Here is a 22,388-nt window from a genome sequence, read left to right on the forward strand (position 1 = left end):
TTTATGTTGTAAACATTGTTAACCATCAACAATAAGTATAAATTCAAAATGTTCAAATTCATCAAATTACATATATTTTGATATTCTCAGCATCAAAATGTGATTTTCCGTGTTCAACAAAGTACACTTTTGTTTAATTTCTGGAAAAGTAGTTTTAGATATTTTTTCTTTGAATATGTGGGTAAGTATTTCATTAAGCTTTTCATGTAGCAGCTCAATATTGAAGATAAAGCTATTTTTTAAAGCATTTTTACTGTAAATTAAGGAGCGCGGGCGGTAATGACATGCTGTTCTGGTAATGACATAGTGTTTTGGTAATGACAATGAAAAAAATGGGAATGTTTGAATAGACAAAAAATAGGAACAAAACTAAACCAGAAACTATTTTTTTCTTTTTTTTTTTTTTCTAGAGAAAAAACATGAAACAATGTAATAAAACAGCAGAAAATATCAGAATACAGACCATAACTATATTGAGATTATTACCGGTAGGAAAAAGATGGTATGGTTTAACAATGTATATTTTAGGCCTAAAATGAAACCTCCTTGAAATGTCATTATTTATGGGTTTTTTTCTTTTTGTTGTTTAATCTGCATCCCTAGGAAGATACAAATAAATGTTTCATGGCAACTGGTCATCGTCAATTCTTACGTATACTTCCAATGTTAAATGCATGCTAGAGTGGACATCAGTAAAAGTTAAGGTTAAGTCAGTATAAGGTTAAATATTTGCATAAAATATTTGCAGGCCTAGCATTTATTATTGTTCCTTGACTGACAGAAAAAAGAGGTCTCCTATACTTTCCCCCTGTATTCTCTAGACCTTTCTGCTAATGTCTTGGGAGTCATGCTGGTTGAAAAAAAAAATAGGGTACATTTGTTTTAGGAAGTAAGGTATCTCACTTGAGTTTCATTGCAACATCACACTATTAGGCTTCTTTAGCTTAATTTCTAAACAGATGATAAAATATAGATGGTGAAACAGAAAACTTGTCATTACCGCCATCACCTGTCATTACCGCCATCACCATCACGACAAGTTTTGTGTTGGTAATGACGGTTGCGGTAATGACATTTTTCATCTTATTTCAGGAAAAAAGATGCTAGGTCATGGATTTGCTAACATCATTCATCAGCTAGTACAACATGAACTTTTAAATAAACACATATATTTCATTTCTTTTTTTCAAAAATATTGCTGCAACAGCATTTATGGTAATGACGCTGAATAAGTCTACTCCATGATCAGAAGGAACACATGATTAAATTACTTACTTATTCAGACATCAGATCTCACTCTTCTTTCATGGCTGACATGTGCTTCCCTGTCACTATTCATTTCCATGGTTACGGCACAAACAAGTCTTATCCTAAAAAAATCCTAGTAGTAATCATAGACTGTCGCGGTAATGACGGTATTGTTGGGGGACAATACTAAATTGTTAAAAATATTCACAAATTGTATAGATGTGAACCAAAATAATGCATAAAATGCATTTTTAAGTTACTATTTAAACATATAATGTGATTTTAATGAAATTATAACATTTAATCACATTTTTAGAGCAGAAAAGTTTGAAAGTCTGGGTTGGGGACAAGGCCTAAGTAGGCAAATATTGGTGTTAAAAACAGTTTTAAAAATATAAATCATAAAGATTTTAGTATATTACTTTTTTTGGTGGTGCAATAAACATTATTTAAAATAACTAAACTATTTATTTTGTAATATAGTATTTCTAACATGAATTTATAACCTGGGGACATAAAAGTTCCCCTAATTGAAGAATGACCCATAAACTATAAGCACATTCTACTGATATTTTAGAGTTCCAGAAGAAGGTTTAAGGGATTCAACCAGACCTCTAAAGTCTCACGCATTGAGCGTGAGACACACGCATTTCAATGACTTCACAACCTCACACGCCACACATGGCATTTCTCACTCCGAAAAAATATTAACTTGCCCGCACAGAAATTTCTAAGGGCTATATTTTACAAACGTGTCACACAACGTTGCTGTCTGTGCGTTGAGAGCTGCTGTTCAGTTACTAACCTATCGGCCAATCAGAAAATAGGATTTCTCAACCAATCAGGAAATAGTTTTGTTTTGATGTGGGTCCTCGGAGTCGTGGAGTGAAATTAGGGCCGGTGCTTCGTCTGATAATTTGCTGCGCAGTTGATCAAGATACCGCGGACCGACAAAAAAAGAAAACAAACGTTTCTGCTATCGATGTCATTAAACATGGAGCCATACAATAAAGTGGTGGTAGGCTATGAGCGTTCATTCAATGCAGGAGTCTGCGCGAGAGAAACTGAAACTAATCAATAACGTTGGTATCAAAGGTCCGCTTCAACCTGTTGAATGCTATTTAATTGTTTAACGACACTTAATAGAACAACGTTGACTTCCATAGAAACAGAGCAGAGACTGTATAATACACTGTATAGCACTGAGTATTGTATAGTCAAATTTGAACATAACGTGGCCAAAAGCTAGCCTTCTTTCTATCTGTTAAAGATCAGTGATTTACACCTATCTGCTCGCCAAAAAAGCTGGTATTGTTTTTCCTGAATCCTTTACATTCAGGCATTCAAATTAAACTTCATTAAAAAAACATGTTTTTTTTCTCCATTTCCTACCAATGTATGATGCTTGCATGAGGGAAACATCCCAAAACAATAGCACCCATATAATATTTGCTGTTTTGAGAAGTATTTCTTTTCTTATGCAAGCATCATGCAACCATGCAAAAACAATGAAACTAATTATATCTTACATTAGTAAAGCAGTCCTCTGATGTGCATGTCACAAAACATGTAAGTGAAAGTGCATGTATAACAATATAGGCATTATAATGATTGTGATAATGATAATGACAATTTGATTTGGAGGGAGTGGGGTTGGGTATGTGTAGATGAGCCCTATGACCCCAAAGTCTGCCATGACTGGGCCTCAGGTCAAAGAAGTTTGAGAAAGGCTGGTCTACATAACCTGCATCAGATTGAGGTTTGCAGTGTTGCGCCTGAAGGCACGGGTTGAGGACCCAGTCAGCTACGTCACAATATGCACATTTGTTTAAATTCATACCTACGTAATCACCATGACCAAAATGTACTTTTTTTTTACTTTGAATCTTGAAAAAAAAATATTGACCTACCTACCGACCCATTTTTTATTTTTTTTATTTTGGCTGTTACTGCAAACAAGAATATTTTTAAGGATGGCCTCATGACTGTGAAAATGGCTGACATTGAACCACAGTGCTTTAAATGGGAGCCCCCAGTATCAGTCATCAAGGCATCAAAATCTGCCAGAAACACTTACAACACACAACATCACTCATAAACACACACACACACACACACGGACAGAACCACCACTGTTCAATGTGACCATTTTGGGACTAAATGTGCTTTTTCTCATTTGGTTGTTTTCTGTTTGTTTATAGAGCAGAATGAGCCACTGCTGTTCAAAGGGCCCATTTGGGTGAAATTATTATTATAATTTATGTTATAATTATTTATTATTATTTACTATAGGGTTCTAGAATAAATAAAACAGTGTGTTTGAAATAATGGAATTTGTGCTCTCTCATGAAGCTGGGTCTATGGGACATGGGGAGGGTGGGTCTCTGTTGATCGGGGAGGGGGCGTGGGGCCACGAGTAGTTCAAGCAGACGTAGGACTTTCATGTGCCGATCAGGGGAGGGGCGTGGTACTGTGCCAATGCCACGCCCCCTCCCCCCTGAGAAACAAAGTCTCACTCCTTGCAAACTTCCTTGGTTCCCAGGAGACGTATTCTATTTTTGCAAGCCTTGTGCTTATTAACGTATAATCACACGATTATTATTAATTTTGAGCAAGCAAAAAATGCAATTAGTGTCTAATATGGACTGAAAGTTAATATGGTTTTGGAAAATGTGAATTATATGTTATTGAATCCATATGCAGTACTCTGGGTATGCAGGGCTGGATTTTTGGCACATTAGCAAAGCTAATATTGAGCAATAGTGTGCTCAAGATTTCATTAAAGCTTCTGTCTATCATGGCATATTGTTATTCAGAGTGCTTGTGGGGAGTTCAGCTTATCTCCACCAAAGGTCCAGAAGAGGAAAGCCCATTGTCAGGTCAGTAGGGGAAATGACTATATATGTCTTTGAGCCAAGCACAGGTTTCTTTGATGCCTACTGCCCAAAAGAACTTAAAAAAGTAGAAGAAAGTAAAAAAAAGTTGTTGTTTTTTCCCCCTGATGAATAATTAATATCAACCATCAAATATTTTGAAGCTTGTAGCTCACAGTGTCATAAAGCACTTTTCTTGAAGTGTTGTTTTTTCTTCTTCTTTGTAACAGACCTAAAAAAACACCCTTGGTTGCTGTGCTGGCAAAGGAAGCGGAGACAATAGCACTTTTTGAAGAGATCGCTCAGACGCTTCAATTACAAATTTATCTTCACTGCCATTTGAAGATACAGAGGCAGTGATTTCTATCAATATTAATGGCGCTCCAGTTCCTCCGCTTGCAAGGGAAAGGACACTAAGTCATAAAATATATATATAAAAAACCCACTTAATCATTACCATAGCAAAGTCACCGCTCATCCTGTTCATCAAGACGACATGGAGGAGATGAGCTCACAGGAGAGCGCGGTTTAGCTTAACCACACTCCCACAGTAACATCACAGACTAGCTCATTCCATCTGCAATAGTTAAAGGCTACGTCTCGTGTGGTGATATGCTGCTTAATGTGCTGGCATCAAAATGTGGTGGCAGGGATTTACAGTAATGATAAGTGAGCTCATGAGAGCCGCTTCATACCCACATTAATTTAATGTGCCGGCTTTCTCGAGACGTTGTGGACACATTTTGACTGAGCAAGTCACATTCTGGGACAGTAATTGTGATTCTTATCCCCTATGGCAGATAGCCCAGACAAATCACAAATGCCTGCTGCTAACCTCCAACAATCTATCCTAGCCAAGTGATTTGTTTTTGTTGTTAAACCTCTCCAGATGGACTAAAGAACTAGTGTCTAGACCGTCTATTACCCAGCATCTGTGAAGCATCTCGTCTTTCATAGAAAAAAAAAATAAAAATCAGGTTCACAATTTAAGTGTCTGCGGCAAAGGTAAGAACATGACATCTCTTATGGACTGCCTCATAAGCCTGAGGTCATATTGACCGGGCAGAGCGCTGCCAACTCATCAACTCTTTCACTCAGCGAGCGAGCGAGGGCCTGTCTGATCCATCAGGTAACACTGACCCTATGAGAGCCCCATCTTTACTATGGCAACAGAGATGTCAGATCTGGGCAGCAGAGACTGTCCGCACTGGGAGGAAAGCGATGTAGCGAACCCTCCTAAAACGAATGTGTTGAAAATAACTCAACTTGCTTTGTTTTTTAACACATGCAGTACACACAGATAGTTATAGCTCATTCAAGCAGATGTAGAATAGAAAACCTCACTTCCAAATGACATCACAGCAGGAATATTTTCCCAGAGCTGCATGTAGCTATTGTTAGACAATAATGGTGGTAATGATAAAAGATTAACACAAGGAAAAACTGTATATTTGCAACAATATGTCCATAGTTTGCTCTCATCATAGACATACTGTACCTGAATTAATAAACTCACTGAAGCACAACATGGGCTAATTACATTTCCGTAACACAACAGCCTGCTTTTGCTGAGAACAGTTGGCTATTAGCATAGTTTTAACATCACCCAGAGACCAATCTCTGTATATGATAATGTCTCCAATATCACTTGTCCATAATGTACGCAAACAAGTTTAAGTTATTAGGTTTAGCTGCAGGACATAATCTTCCTTCATATGTTAATTTTGATTACAGTGTGTCCCACTCTCTGCATCGCTACCACTTATTTCCCTATCCTCCCATTTAACATGGATGTCTGCGTACAGTACACAAGTCTACGAAATAGGAGTATGTTCTGTCAAGAGATAGAAAATAGTCCAGCATTAGGCACGGGATGGTTCATACTAACATCAAACTGAGCTCTGTTGACATTACAAAGACTTGACACAAGCGAAGCGCCAAGAACATTCTGGTGTCAGATTGATTGCACAGGTTCACCCAGGCATGTGCGAAGGAGGTGGGATATGGTGCTGTCCTTGAGGAGGCGAGACGGCAGTGATGAGCCTAGCTGGCCTCTCAAGGGAGCCGGGCGGGGGCAGGAAGCAATTGTGCAATACTGGACCACTGACAGAGGAGTCATCTGGGGTGAGGTCTCACGAACAAGCAACAACGGAAAAAAAAGAGCAGAGAATACAGAGTGAGAGAGAGACAGAGAGCCAGATGTACGAACATTTGCGAACTTAGCGTTATCAGCGTCATGGACACACAGCAGATTGCGAACGCTGTCAGACCCAAGTTTCCATCGTATTTATCAATCGTTCAATCCTTAGTGTAAACTGCGCCTTTCTCTGCCTTTCTCCGCCCATAAACGCAATTTACGAACGTCCACAACTGAATGGCAGCGCCTACATACAAGCGCTGTTGAATGAAGTAAACTGATGACAACATTAAAAAGAATCAAACGTTTAGCGATCATGAAATAATACCATACATGATAAGATGTAAACAAGCAGGGAGATAATAAAGATCAGTAGTTCTACACAAACTACTTGTGCACGTAGGCTATGGAAGATTGGTCAAATCTAGCAAGTAGGAAAGTTTAAGTGAATGACGTGAAAGTGAAAGTAAGACATTCGAAAGGCCAACGAAAGCTTTTGCTTTTGCTTTTGGTTTTGGTAGTACAAATACTTTCACCACAAAACCTGGTGCTCTAAATAGCGATTCTGTTGTCTTTGAAAGGTTCTCTTATTGACGCATTGAACTGCAATTTGGATTAACACCTGCTTTTACATGGCGGAAGTATTTAGGCACAGAATAGGCGTGCGCTTTCAGGAGCAGTCTTTGTACATACCGCGGAATACATAATTAGGCGCTCTTTACTCTTCCCCTCCCATCTTTTTACGCTAAACTCCCACTTTTCCCTGGATCCTCCCATGAATGCATATGCATGACATGACAAACGCAATCTGCCACTTTCAGCTCCTGCGACAGGCAGTTTGCGCTTTTACATCATTGCCGCCTGTTTGTACATACCTCGCAATGATTTTACACGCACATTGCGAAACAAATACGCCTGAAGTGGGCGCAAAAGCGTTAGTACATCTGGCCCAGAAAGAGAGACAGAGAGAATGAATGAGTGGGTGGCAAACAAAGCCTCCCAAAAGCTTCCTGAAAAGTAGCAATTTGGCTTTAATGCCTGAGCCAAAAACTCCAGGGTCATGTGAAGGAGATGGGGGAGAGTAGAGAGTGGAAGAGATGGCGGAGGAGCCACTAAAGACCACAAGAGGACAGCTTGATGTATGAGAATGTTTATCCTCAGATGTCTGGCCTGAGGTTAGACACAACACACCACCTGTTCAGACAGTGACACATCAGAAAAAAAGTTTGCTCTTGCAGTGTATTATTAATGGTAATGCACTATTCCGCTGAACTTATTAACTGTTAGTGTGTGGCGTTTACCAAAATAGAAATAGAAGAGAAACACTTTAACACAATGAGGAGAAAAAGAGAAGACGTGCTAGTGAAACTCCTCAGTCCTGCCCTCTTTGCGATGATAATGTGGCCCCATCTGGTAATTGTGTTTCGATCTGAGTGGAGGTTTGTTCTTATTTGTGTATGGTAGCAGCTTCAATATGATGCCTGATCAGTACCTGCCTAGAGCTCGAGCCGTCCTCTCCTTTTTTATTCTCTATTCTCTCTCTCTCTCTCTCTCTCTTAAAATTCTCCTCCCTCTCTTCTCTGTCACTCTGCTCTAGTTTCCTGTGCCCTTGCTGATTCTGTTGCCCTCCCTCCTCATTGTTACCCCTCTGGTACTGTATGTTCTTCATTCTACTCCCCCCTTCTCCTTCAACCCTTTCTCACCTTTCTGGTCTTCACCTCAACCCCTCCTCTTAGCTCATTTATTTTCCTCTGTTCATACACTTTGTTCTGTATGGATATTGAGGTTTGTATCTGCATGTAAATAAAGACATTGTTATGTCTACAAAGCTTGTTTTAAACAAATATTGATTCCTGTTATTGTAATGTTTATTGTTATTGAATGTGTTTGCCATGAAACATAAACTTAAACATAAACTGCACATTGCTTTGTTTAATAACATTCTATTTTTAAATAGACAAGAGACCAAACTGATCAGAAGTTTACTATATAAAATGCTTTATAGTAATCCTTGGCTTTAAGTGTGTTTATTTCACCTGCTTTCACCTAGTCAAACCAGTAAACAGTTGGACAACAGGTTGCAAACATGTCTGCCAAGGAACATAAAAATAAACATAAACTCTGCACATTGCTTTGTGTAGTCATTGCTTTGTCTTGTCTAGTTTCACATAGACAAGAGACCAAAGAGATATACCACAAAACAAGGTTACTGACTTACCCAGGTAACTTCAGGAGTAACCACTGATCTCCAAACAACACGCCACTTTAGAAACAACAACCGTTTAGTGCAGTGTTCTTTTACAGATCAGTGGTTAGTCCCAAAGCTACCCAGGTTAGCCGGTTACCACATTTAGTGTCACAGCCTTCTAACCGATCAGAAGTGTATTATATAAAGTGATGTCACTGCACTGCATTCAAAAAATTGGTAATTTTAAATATTGATGACAATGTGTTCAAATGGAAAACGAGCCATATTTCATTTAATTTAGCCCTCAAAAGTAGAATGGTGTGTTGTTTCATTATCATGGACTATCAGTTTAACAGCAAGAATTCTCCATTACAATCAAATGTAGCCTACAAAGGGGCGATTTTGCTTTATTAACAACAGGTGAACCAGAAGCATGCATTGTGTAACGTTAAACGGTTAGATCAAGCTAGACATATTCTGATCTCAAATATAGGCTACTGCCCAGATAGCAAGCAGATATCGGACCACCGGTAGATAAGCTACTTGTCGGCAAACCGCGATGGTAACGTTAGGCCACCCTATAAATGAATAAAGAAAAGGTTGTCAAAGCTGCGGCTCATTAGCCCAGCGGACCGCGGTAGAACTGATGTGCAAAAACTCAGCGGTCCGCCGCCAGCCTCTTGCCATCTGGGTGGTTAACTTTGCTGGCTAGCTAGCCAGCTAGCTAGTTCCTATCTGACGAATGAGTAGTGTGACAACGGCGTTCTTATGGAAACGTTTGTGCTGTTGCGAGTTGTTATGGTTTGAATCCACAGTTTACGTGTTGAATTACACAATAAAACGTGTTTTGCAGTAAGTTGCTGGTTTGCAGAATGTAGCAGCTCGCTCAGTCTCGTTGCTAGTCCTGGCTCTCTCTCTGCTGACTGCCTCCCTCTCGCCGCCAGCAATTTTAAACTGCGTGATGTAATACAAAAAAAACATAGCTGACTTTGATGTGGGCTGGGCTTGATGTCAAGCCCCGCCTTCCCGCAGGCTGAGCGAGATGCTCCTCCGCCTGTTCTTCCACTAGAACAGCTGATAGGATAAACAACAGTCAGTGTGCGGCGGGAAAAATTCGGAATAGAAAGGCTAGCCTACAGTTTGATTAGGCTACTACTTCATGTTACTTGGATGTATGTGGATGTGAATCATAAACAACGCGCCCGCGATAGTCGGTGCTCATTCCTTCTAGAAGAGGGGACCTTTAAACGAGCACGTTCCTTTGCTTGGAAGAATGGTGAGTGTTGGATCTAGTGCCAGATGAGTGGTTACTTGTCTCGCCAGGAGAATGGACATTTGCTTTCGGGAAATCAGAGTCGCGGTAGCCAGCCGTAGCCTACCAGAGTTCACTCTGAGACATGTAGGCGCTACTGGACCAATGGTAAGAATAGACTATGCTTTCATTCTGCTGTAGGCTATAAGGAAATAGATAGGCTATGTTAATAGATACCGATCTTAACTGTAGCCTACATTTTGTTTTTTACAAACTTTGCCTCTTAATGGGGCCGTGGCCTCCTCTTTGCTTGGAGCTGTCTGCAAGTCATTCAAGCAATTCGGTAAACTCCAGGTTGCTGTCCATAGAGGACCGGTTGGCTGCTCTGGAGTCTGAAAAACTGTGCGGGAGAGACTAACTCTAAGAAGAGAAGACGGGTGCACAATCCCAAGCTTGCGGTAAGAATATGTTCGATGACTGCTAGCTAAGCTAAAAGTAGCCTACCTTAGCCTAAAACCAAAGATAAGAATAGCCTAGTAGCCTTGCAAAAGAACAAGTGAGCAGAACCAGTGTAAGTTGCTTTATTAAAGTGTATTTTTTGAGTCGAAGAGGGTGGGTGTCTGAATGGATTGTACGATCGCCGTCCTTTCGTAGCCCGGAGCTCTCTGAACTCTGTGCCATGCTGCAGTCCCGGTTAGAGGCGACTCCGAAGTACAGAGCCACGCACCATAGGCGTCTGCAAAACGGGCCTGCCTCAGAAAGAACCGCCAGTTACAGCCCCGAGACGGCCAGTTCACGGAGTTGTAGCCTTTGGGCTGCTCGTGAGCTACCCATATGTTGTGTGGGCAGATCCTCGCTTTGCACATGTGTGTTTGTTTTAATAAAGCTCTTTCTTTGCATAAACGTGTTCCTGGCTAATGTTCCTTTCCTCTATAAATTCATTCATGTCCTTGATGGTAATAATAGTGTAGCATAGGATAACAATGACATGAATATACAGTCAGACAACGCTATCTGCTTCGAGTAGGACTGAGGAGTGTACTGTACTGTACTGTGTACTGAGGACTGTACAGTCCTACCTAATAGGCCTACTCGAAGCAGATAGCGTTGTCTGACAGTCGAGTGGGTTAATGCACGTATTTCCAGAACAGGTCTGCAACTTTCAGGCAGTTCTGAGTTCGAATCTAGGCAGGAGCAGAGCCTATTATAATGAGCGATAATGGGAGTAAAATGACTGTTTGGCGCTGTTACAACTGTAGGCTACAATGGTCGCAATACAGAAATATGTGCGTGTTAGTTTAGTTAGAGATTATTGTTATTATTATTATTATTATTATTTTACCTTACGTTACCTACACCAAAGCTCTTCTCTACTTCTCTACTCTAAACAATTAAGCATCCTCTCATTCACCCTGAGAGGAAAGCCCCCTGAAAGGTCCAGGTTAGTGGATGCTCAGAGGTGGTGAAAAGGCCCATTATTGAATTGTCAGTGCCATGTGTCAAATCATTTCTTTTGCAGATCTGAGCAATTATAAATTATACGTTTGCCCCATTTTGACTTAGGAGGGCATTGCTCCTACATACTTTAGCCAATAATCAAACGTCTGCTCTCTTTTGGAAAGCTGAGACACTGTTGGAAAACAATTAGAATAACTGTGTGATGTACTGTCACAAAGTTACAAAGCCTAGATTATTCTTTTATTTTTCTACCGGATAACAAGCATCTTTGAACTGACCACATTTCAGCCCTCTAGGTCTTGACTTGATATGACTTAAGTCCTTAGGTCTTGTCATGCTGTGCAAAAGTAGATCAATATAGAATGACAACATGAGTACTTTAGACCATTATTTACCAAAGTATGCTCATGCATTTGGTAAAATGCCCTATGAAAACTCCCCATATAGGACTTTGGGTTATCCAAAATGCATACTGGCAATCAAATGCTTACTGCATATGAACCCCACATAAGCATAATCTTGGCCTCAAATGAAAGGTAATACTCTGAAGTTTCATGCTTGCATTTGGATTGTAGGCTACTTCAGGCTCTGATATGACTACAGTAAATATGGAATAATTACAAAAAATACAAATCTTTACAATTTCTATTTCAATTCAATTGGTGTGTATAAGACGGGCTATATTTCTGCACAACTAATATTGGATCAACTGGTAACTGACCTGGGGCTGTATGCTAGCTGGTGATGCTAGTTGCGCGTGTAAATCCTCACACCCCTAACCTTAAGAACGCTTCTAACCGCTGAGTTGGAAGCCTGGGCTTTTAGCTCAGTGGTTAGAGCGCTCGACTCCCATGCCAGTGTGTGTTGACCTGGTTGTCCTCAAAACTTGAGAGCCCTGCTGTATAAACCCCTGAACTTTGTGTAAACCTCTGAACTTGTGCTACTGTGAAAAGTTCATACCTTTGGCAGCAATTGTGCTGACTTGCGAAGATAAGACCGAACAATGATCCTTTCATAACGCCACCTGTGGGTTCGAAGTTGCCAAATGTTGTGTCAGCATCTAAGGAGGGGTATAAATGTTGGTGTTCAACAATTGTTCGGGAGTGCGATCCACTCAGGCTTTGCGCTATGTAGTCATTAAAGGAATTTTTGCACGAACTCTGCCGGACTTTTGCACCTTCTTTTTGGGATAAGTTTTTGACTGCAGCACTTATAATGGTGTATTTTTGTTACGATGTAGGCAAGATATTTGGACTTAATTTCTGGCCCGAGTCTGAATATCTGCCACAACAACCTCAGGGGTCTAAAATAAACACGTGGGCAAGAGGTTGCAAAATCCTGCTTGCAACATCGGTATTCTGCAGACACCTGACATTTGCAACAGATGTAAATATATTCTGTTTAAAGCAGTGGCCCTCCTCCGGAGGCCTGTCCTTTAGCTAGTTCACCATATGATTCATTGAGTCTGGCTCATTTCGAATCACTGTGTCTGTTTGGTTGTAATAGTGCAGCGACATGATGAATGGGCGGCACTCTACGCCCCCCACTGATGAGGAACAATGCCTGAATTATTTTCATTATACTGGAAGGGTTTCATCAAGTCTTACTTAAGACACGCTTTCTTTAATTTTTCATATAAATCTGTGTTGTCGTCTTAAATCAGATCGCTGCGTGTATGCAGAATGTGTATCGACTTTCCCTAAATGATTAATAATTTATTGTGACAGTTGATTTTCTTTTTATTTCCCCTTACCCTTATTTCCCCACTGCCACGGAGGTGGGAGGCAGAGCATGTTGTTTTGTTTTTTATTAAAGCCAAATGACTTTGATATTAGAATTAAATTATCACACCGGGAGGAAAGTGGCCAGTTAGCACCGCTGCAGAATATGTTGCCATCGGCAACGTGTTTGATGGCACACCAACAAACCAACACAAACGAATATTACAAGAGAAATGGATGTTTAAGACTACATATACTGCCCAGAAACTGTGAATTGTGCGTGGTGTGAGTGTGTGTGTGTGTGTGTTGTCATTGTTCACTTACACATTATTGCGACGACAACAAAGGCAATTTCTGCTTCATCCTGCTGTGCCACCAAAGGTCAGTTGCCAAGCTAAATCAAGTGGTGGCGAGAGACAGAGGTCAGACAGGTCACACTCCATCGCCTTTATCTTCACCAGACAACACTGTTTGTCTCCTGTGGGGGAACACACACACACACACACATCGAGGGTGAGCTGCAGCCAACAGGTCAAGTGCAGTAGGTGTTGTCACATTTTCTCTTGTTGCCTCATACACACGGATGAAAGTATGCACGCATGCACACACACAAACACACACAAGCTCCCTCCCTCCGGTTCTTCTAGACACTCTTCTTTTAGGGTTTGTCTTTGCTGCTTTGGATGAATACTTTTGCATTGCACCCTTACCTTGGGTACCCAATCAGCTTGCTGTGGCGCTGCAATGCATGTTAATGTGTGCTACTAGAGAGCCAGGGAGTATGGTATGGCATGGCAAGTCAGGCTTATTCATATTGCACAATTGGTATGGTATGGCATGGCAAGTCAGGCTTATTCATATTGCACAATTCATACAAATAAGTGAATGAAAATGCTTTACAAGAAGAAGCCACACCCAAGTGAGCTTAATGACTACAGGCCTGTCGCTCTATCACATGTGATGAAGACAATGGAGCGACTGGTCTTGTGCATACTCAGACCCCAGGTACGCCATGCACTAGACTCGCTACAGTTTTCATACCAGGAGAAAGTGGGCGTGGGCGATGCCATCACTTATCTCTTACATTCTCACCTAGACAAGGGGAAAAGTGCTGTGAGAATCATGTTCTTTGATTTCTCAAGTGCTTTTAACACCATCCAACCCCTCAGACTGAGAGAAAAGCTCTTGCAGATGGGTGTGGACGCTCACCTGGTATCCTGGATTACAGATTACCTGACCGAGCGGCCACAGTTTGTGAGACTGAAGAACTGTCTCTCTGACACTGTGATCAGCAGCACTGAAGCTCCACAGGGAACTGTGCTCTCGCCAGTCCTGTTCACACTGTAGGCCTACCCATCTTGACTTCTGCTACAACACTGAATATCATGCCACATGCAGAAGTTCTCTGATGATACTGCAATTGTGGGGTGTATTAGGGACGAGCAAGAGGTGGAGTACAAGAGCCTGGTGGAGGACTTTGTGCAATGGTGCAAACTCAACCACCTTCAACTCAACACTTCAAAGACCAAGGAGATGGTGGTGGATTTCCGTAGGTCAAAGCCCGCTCTGCTACCAGTCTCCATTGATGGGGTCAATGTGGAGGTGGTAAACACCTTCATGTATCTGGGCTTACACCTGGACAATAAACTGGACTGGTCAGCCAATACTGAAGCACTCTACAAGAAAGGGCAGAGCAGGCTCTACTTCCTGAGGAGGCTGAGGTCCTTCAATGTGTGCAGTAAGCTCCTCAGGATGTTTTACCAGTCTATTGTTGCCAGCGTCCTCTTCTATGCTGGGGAGGAAGCACAAAGAAGAAGGATGCTGGACTAGATAGGCTGGTAAGGAAAGCTGGCTCTGTCGTGGGAGCCGAACTGGAGTGCATCACTTCAATATCAGACAAAAGGATCCTGAACAAACTGATCAACATCTTGGACAATGAATGTCATCCACTCCACAGCACTATTACAAAGCAGAAGAGCTTGATCAGCTGGAGACTTCGCTCACTGTCATGCACAACTGACAGACTGAGGAAGTCATTTGTCCCCAGGGCCATTGGACTGCTTCACTTAAGGGTAGAGGAGAGATAGACTTCTCTGCATAGTCTGTCTGCCTCTTCACCTTCTCCATGTTTGTGTACGTACTGTCCACTAGCCTACTTTCTTACTGCTACACTGTTTACATGCTATATTAGCCGTACTGGCCGTACTTGATGCTTAATACCTTATACTTAATACTTGACCAATGACTGTAACCTTATAACCTCAACCTATTCTTGCACTGATATAGTTTTTTTTTATATTACCTTGTCTACATTATACATTATTCTCTTATATGTCCATATTTATTTTATGCTGGTCTCTAGACGTTATTTTTGCACTGTTGCACTTTTGGACTTACTTATTTGCACCATCACCATGACACCTTACAATGCACACTGAATTACAGGCTCAGTCCCTACCCTGTCATGCTTGATCACCCTTAAGCACACCATGTTGATATTTGATTTAGTTTATATAGTATATTTAGTATTTTAGTATCGTGTTTATCTTGCACTGTTGCACTTTTGGACTTACTTATTTGCACCATCACCATGACACCTTACAATGCACACTGAATTACAGGCTCAGTCCCTACCCTATCATGCTTGATCACCCTTAAGCACACCATGCTGATATTTGATTTAGTTTATATAGTATATTTAGTATTTTAGTATCGTGTTTATCTTCTACTGTCTCTATTGTACAGTGGAGTTTTTTCTATGTGTATATTACTTTTTCTGCTGTAAGTGCATGTTGTGTGTGATGTCTGTATGCTACTGAGACCTTGAATTTCCCCTTGGGGATCAATAAAGTATCTATCTATCTATCTATCTATCTATCTATCTATCTATCAAATGAGCAGACAGAAAATAAGGTGGTACATTAAAGAACTTGGGCAAATCAGAGATAACGAAAATAGTGATTAAAAAGTTCAATATAATGGTTAGGAACACAAGTGAATACATAGTAAGATGTAAACCGGAAGTTGATTCCAGCTAAAAGCTGCTTGTTATTGCAGTAGACATTACTAAAAAAATATTTCCAGTGAACTGAGAGTAGAGTATCATAGAGAAACATAGAGTATCTGAGATGTAATTTGGTCCCGTCCCAATCGAGTGATTTGCAAACAAGCAGCTGTGTTTTCATTCTGTATCTTAATTTAAGTCAATATGAGGGCTCAGGCATTTGGATGATATGGCCCTGTCTTTGTTTTTAGAAGAACTAAAGCAGCTGCGTGTTGTACAATTTGTGTGTGTGTATGTGTGTTTGTGTGTGTGTGAGCTGTGAGGTGAGGTGTGAGGTGCAAAGACTCCTGAATTAGACAGTACAGAGAAGCCATTGTGTGATTTGATGATGATGATGGTGATGATGATGATGATGGTGGTAGTGGTGGTGATGATGATGATGGTGATGATAATGATGGTGATGGTAGTGGTGGTGATGATGATGATGATGGTGATGATAATAATCATGATGGTGGTGATGACGGTGATGATGATGATAATGGTAATGATGGTGATGCTGGTGATGATGGTGGTAGTGGTGGTGATGATGATGGTGGTGATGCTGGTGATGATGGTGGTAGTGGTAGTGATAATGATGATGGTGATGATGATGATGCTGGTGATGATAATGATGATGATGGTGATGCTGGTGATGATGATGATGACCTCATGAAATGTGATCTGGCTAATGAATGTCAGACATGGCCTGCCCATACATGCTGAATGATGAGAAAAAGGCTCCATGTTGGGTTTTTTTATATATCCCTCTGCCCTCAGCAGACCCCTTACAAGTAGGTGAAACATTCACCACTCGCCCAACACAGAAATCCAATTCTTAACCCCTGACACAATTCACAGTGTGAACCAACACCACTGACCCTCTCTTTTCACGGCAGCTAAGCAAGCAGACTAACCTCTAACTTGTGTGTGTGTGTGTGTGTGTGTGTGTGTGGTGGGGTGTGTTCAGCTCCAGTCAAGGCTACGAGATGGAGAGATAGTTCTTTCTCAGTATTTGGTGCTAACCTCCAGGATGTACAACATCCACTCTCTCTGATCTGATCACAATGCATCTTTTTGCATGACCCCATCCCACCACCCCATCCATACACACTTTAAAAAAAAAAAAACCTTGGCTTAAAAAGACAGCATGTCAGGACCCGACAACTTTTCTTCAAAGCGATGTCATCCAGTCTGCTCAGGAATACCGTCAAAACCCCAAAGGCTATAAAAGAATGATCTGGCAATGTTAAAGCACAGAGTGGGGGCCCAAAAAGAATTCCAGACAAAGGATGTGGTGGAGTATGAAAATGCCAGGGTAGATGGGGTTGGTATAAATAAGGGCAGTAAACTAAAAAGGTGTAGAGTAAGTGGAAGGATACAAGGATACAAGGAAGTTTATTGTCACATGCATATAGTTACTGGAAGTAAGAAATGCAGTGAAATTATGTCTGGTGTCAGCCTATTTGTGCATTAATGGGGGTAAAAAGTGCAGTAGAAGAGGGGTTTAGTAGATTAAGTGGCAAGGGCTGCATAAAAGGTGGGGGAGGATTGGGATTGGGTGGGGGGCACCAACAAGGGAGCACCCAAGAGCAACAGGGGCAAGGGAAAAACTCCCTTACCAAGGAAGAAACCTTGGGCAGATCCACTGGCTCAAGGGGCCTAACCCAACTGCCAGGGGTCTTGGGTGTGTGTGTTGGGGGATGACAGGAGATGGGATAGTGTGCTGTGGATGTGGGGAGAGGGCAGTGTGCAATTTGTGTGTTGGAGAAGCTTCCTCATGAGACAATGTGCTGTGTATTGGGGGCAGTGTGCTGTAAGTATGTTGGGGATGTGTGTTGGAGAACCTTCCTGATGAAATAATGTGCTGTGTATGTAGGGGGCAGGGACTTACTATTGCAAGCAGAGTACTGTATGTAATGTATGTGAGTGATGACAGTGAAGATGTGTGTGTGTGGGCGGGGAGGGAGTGGAGCAGTGACTGTGTGTGTGTGTGTAGTGTGTGTGTGGGTAGGTGGGGGCAGTGTGCTGTAAGTATGTAGAGGATGTGTGTTGGAGAAGATCCTGAAGACAATGTGCTGTGTATGTGTGTGTGTGGGGGGCAGTGTGCAGCAAGTATGTAGAGGAGGCTTACTGTAGCAAGCAGTGTGCTGTATGTATGTGAAGTGATGACAGTGATGATGTAAGTGTGTGTGTTGGGGGGCAGGGACTTACTATTGCAAGCAGAGTACTGTATGTAATGTATGTGAGTGATGACAGTGAAGATGTGTGTGTGTGGGAGGGGGAGTGGAGCAGTGACTGTGTGTGTGTGTGTGTAGTGTGTGTGTGTGGGTAGGTGGGGGCAGTGTGCTGTAAGTATGTAGAGGATGTGTGTTGGAGAAGATCCTGAAGACAATGTGTTGTGTATGTTGGGGGGGGGGGGCAGTGTGCAGCAAGTATGTAGAGGAGGCTTACTGTAGCAAGCAGTGTGCTGTATGTATGTGAAGTGATGACAGTGATGATGTAAGTGTGTGTGTGTTGGGGGTCCCAGGGACTTACTATTGCAAGCAGAGTACTGTATGTAATGTATGTGAGTGATGACAGTGAAGATGTGTGTGTGTGGGCGGGAGGGGAGTGGAGCAGTGACTGTGTGTGTGTGTGTGTGTGGGTAGGTGGGGGCAGTGTGCTGTAAGTATGTAGAGGATGTGTGTTGGAAGATCCTGAAGACAATGTGTTGTGTATGTGGGGGGCAGTGTGCAGCAAGTATGTAGAGGAGGCTTACTGTAGCAAGCAGTGTGCTGTATGTATGTGAAGTGATGACAGTGATGATGTAAGTGTGTGTGTTGGGGATGGGGTGGGGGGGCAGAAAGGCTAGGCAATCAAGGACATGGGTAGATGGAGGAGAAATCAAAAATAATAAAAAAAAAGTGTGCAAAAGTTGGAGAAAGTCAGATATGTGTGTGTGTGTGTGTGTGTGTGTGTGTTTGTTTTGTGTGTGATGAAATAAGAAAATAAATAAAAGGTCTGTAGCATAGGGAGAGGGATGTAAAAAGTGCTAAAAGTCTTGTAGGTGTGTGTGTGTGTGTGTGGGGGTCATGAGTGCTGAGGAGTGAATGAGTGCAAAGTCAGTATAGTGTGAGTTCAGAGTTGGGAAATGTTTGAGAGTGCTGAGGAGTGAATGTGTGCAAAGTCAGTATAGTGTGAGTTCAGAGTTAGGATGGCCTGGGGATAAAAACTTCTCCTGAGTCTCTCAGTTCTGGCTTTGTGACTACATAAGCGTCTTCTTGATTTCAGCGGTAGGAATAATCCATTGTTAGGATGAGAAGAGTCCTTCAGAATCTTTTGGGCTCTTAGGAGTACTCTTCTGCAATAGATATCTTGTAGAGCAGGGAGTTGAGTTCTTATAGATGCGTTCAGCTGAGCGCACTACTCTCTGCAGAGTACTACAATCTCTAACTGTGGAGTTCCCATACCAGGTGATGATGCTACCAGTTAGAACACTCTCAACCGCTGAAGTGTAGAAGGCCTTCATGATGGATGTAGAAACTTTGAATTTCCTTAGCTGACGGAGGAAGTAGAGTCGTTGTCTGGACTTCTTCAGAACATATTGAGTGTTAACAGGAAGGAACAGGAGAGAGAGTGAGAGAGAGAGAGAGGGAGGGAGAGAGAAAGAGAGAGAGAGAGCATTATTGTAGAGTAGTAGCATTATTAGCTATGCAAACCCAAATGGGAGCAAAATTACTCCTAATCACCATCCATGAGATTAAATATTGATTGGGAGATGCTGCAGAACCATATTATCAGTGGACTGCCTTACTGACTCATCTGCTTTCTCCATCTGTTGAGTGGAACTCCTTTGATCTCGCAGATATGTATTTTATATGTGGTATATTTGCAAAAAGAATGAAGTCAGACCTGAGGAGTCCCTTTTGATTTTAAATCTCATCTGAGATACATATGTACGCTCCTAACTATGATCTGGCATCTAGACAATACCTCAGTTGTATTACATTAGAGATGTGTCCTTGCAGAAGACTCTATATAGGGTACAACTGGGACGATTGAAACGTGGGACGAATTAAACATTCCCGTTTTCTCCGAGTGCAACGAGGATAGACAGACATCATTTGGACAAAACATAGAGCATATTAACCTCCGCTGCTCAACCAAATGCATTCCTGTTACGTCCTGTTTTCACGGAGTTACAGGCGATAAACAATTTTTAATTGTCACAAGTATACTTTATAAGCAGTTTATTTTTTTTTGATTATTAAAGAGTGTTTTTAACATTTTGTACTATAGAAACATTATATTATTTCAAACATGCATTCTAGCTATAGTAATGGCATAGTGCATGGTATTTCCATAACCGCGAGATATGCGCTTCACCATGATGGCAATGAGTTGTTAACAGACATGAACCAAGACATATAGCCCAGCAGCAATCTATCTAAAATAACACATATTTGAAGTACCATTTATGTTATGTTAAGTTGTGGGAAGTTTGCATAATTTAAGCTGTATGTTGTCCCAGCCAGGAGGGACAAATGAAACAAAACGCATGTTCGACTTCTCCTTAAATAATTCTTAACGGTTAAACTCCTTAAATAAAATAACGGTTTTGTTCAGAGCTGTAAATGCAACCGTATTTGACAGAGGACAGATGTAGGTTGCTAGTGACAAAATATTAACTTTCAGTGTTTAAATAAAACAAGTGTTTCATTCGTCCCGCCCCCTACTTTGTTTATTCGTCCCCTTCGTTTCATTCGTCCCACCCCCTATTTGGCCCCTCTACTCTATACTTTATTGCATAGTACTTAAGTAAGGGATAATGTATTGTCCGCCGGTAATTATCAGAAAATAAGTCCCGACAGGGAGAACAGAACCCCGACGTGCAGCGGAGGGGTTTTGCTTCGACCTGAAGGGACTTATTTTATGATAATTTCCGGCGGATAATACATTATCCCACTATTCACGACTACTTGCCAAAATGAGAAAAGAAACCTAACACAATGGGTCTTTAAAATTATTTTGCTACCGCTTTTTGTCTTCTGCTGACAAAATAAATAGTTAAGCCACACAGATAGAACTTGACAGTTTCAGGTGTTGCGTGGCAGCGTCTTACTAGCTTAGCCTACTTTCCCTTTCAATGAAATTCCATTGCAATAGCGAACAGGCGTCTTTGCGGAGGGATATGAAAGGCGTTAATCAACCCGTTGCCATTGACAGCGGTGATTATATACTTTGCGGTGATTTATGTAGATTTAACATAGGCCCGAACGTTGGGAAGGCCCATTCATGTGAATGGAACTTTCTGCAGCACTCTAAAGAGCCGTGTAATAATACTTAATAAATCCTTTATTACATAGTAATTACTATTATAGATAATTCTCAAAAATGTCTCTACTTTCTCATTACTAATCAGTGGCGGACCGTGCGTTCAGTGGTTAGGCCTTCAATGATGACTATTTTTTGACAAAAATAATAATAGGGGGGCGTTACGGCAGAGATTTTTTTTTTTTACATTTCAGCGTTAAAATGTGCAATTTCCCAGCATTTCATGATAGGGGGAATAGTTTTCTCTCTCTTACGCGAGTCTGTAGCACTAGAATCTTCGTTACACAAACAATTAATGCTCCGATTGCTTATTGGTTAACAGATCACTCTCAGCAGCAAAGTAGGCTGCTAGGCTATTTATTTACCACCCATATTTACAAGTACATTATAAACTGCTGCCTGCTGCTGTCCAGTAAAGACGTGCAATTTAGTCCATGTCATATTGAAAGTGAACACCATGTGTACTCAAGTATGGGTTTGTGCAGACTACTTTGAAATATTTAGGCTATCGGTTGCCTAATTTATGTTCATGACTCGCACGCACATAGCACTGCCACTGGTCTACATTGATGTGTCCAAACCATTTAGTAGTTTAATCTGACATCAGCAAACTTGCTTCAGACTGTGGCTTTCCTATTTAGTTGTAGCTCTAACGTTAACGTTACAGTGCAACTGTTCTAGGTACCACGCTGCTCTGATTACTCACGTGAAACTACAGTAGGCTATCCTACAGTGTTTGCCAAACCTAGGCTATTTCGCGGTAGGCCTACACTATGAGAAAATGTCTCAACAGAAAATTATAAAAAAAAAATGTCACAGCACACCACCATGCTATTAAATATAAAAGTCACCAGATGTATTGCCGTATATCTATGTGTATTGCCCTAATGCTGCTACTGCTTTGGCTATTTTAGAATGTCTGATAGCCTGGTCTGATGGTCTGATTTCACCAATAATTTCCACAAAACTCAGAGAGATAAAAAGTCAGACTAAACTAGCAGGGCAGGGAACCAAAGACAAATGACAGTTTTCACACAGATGCCGATCCAGACATCTTCACCAAAGCCACCAACTCCAACACAACTTCAAGCTAGCATACAGTAGAGTAACCAAGCAGACACTGCAGTCTGCAAGCAGCACAAAAACAGTTTTTAA

Source organism: Alosa alosa, chromosome 16 (assembly GCF_017589495.1).
Source record: "Alosa alosa isolate M-15738 ecotype Scorff River chromosome 16, AALO_Geno_1.1, whole genome shotgun sequence".
Classification (NCBI taxonomy): Eukaryota; Metazoa; Chordata; class Actinopteri; order Clupeiformes; family Clupeidae; genus Alosa; species Alosa alosa.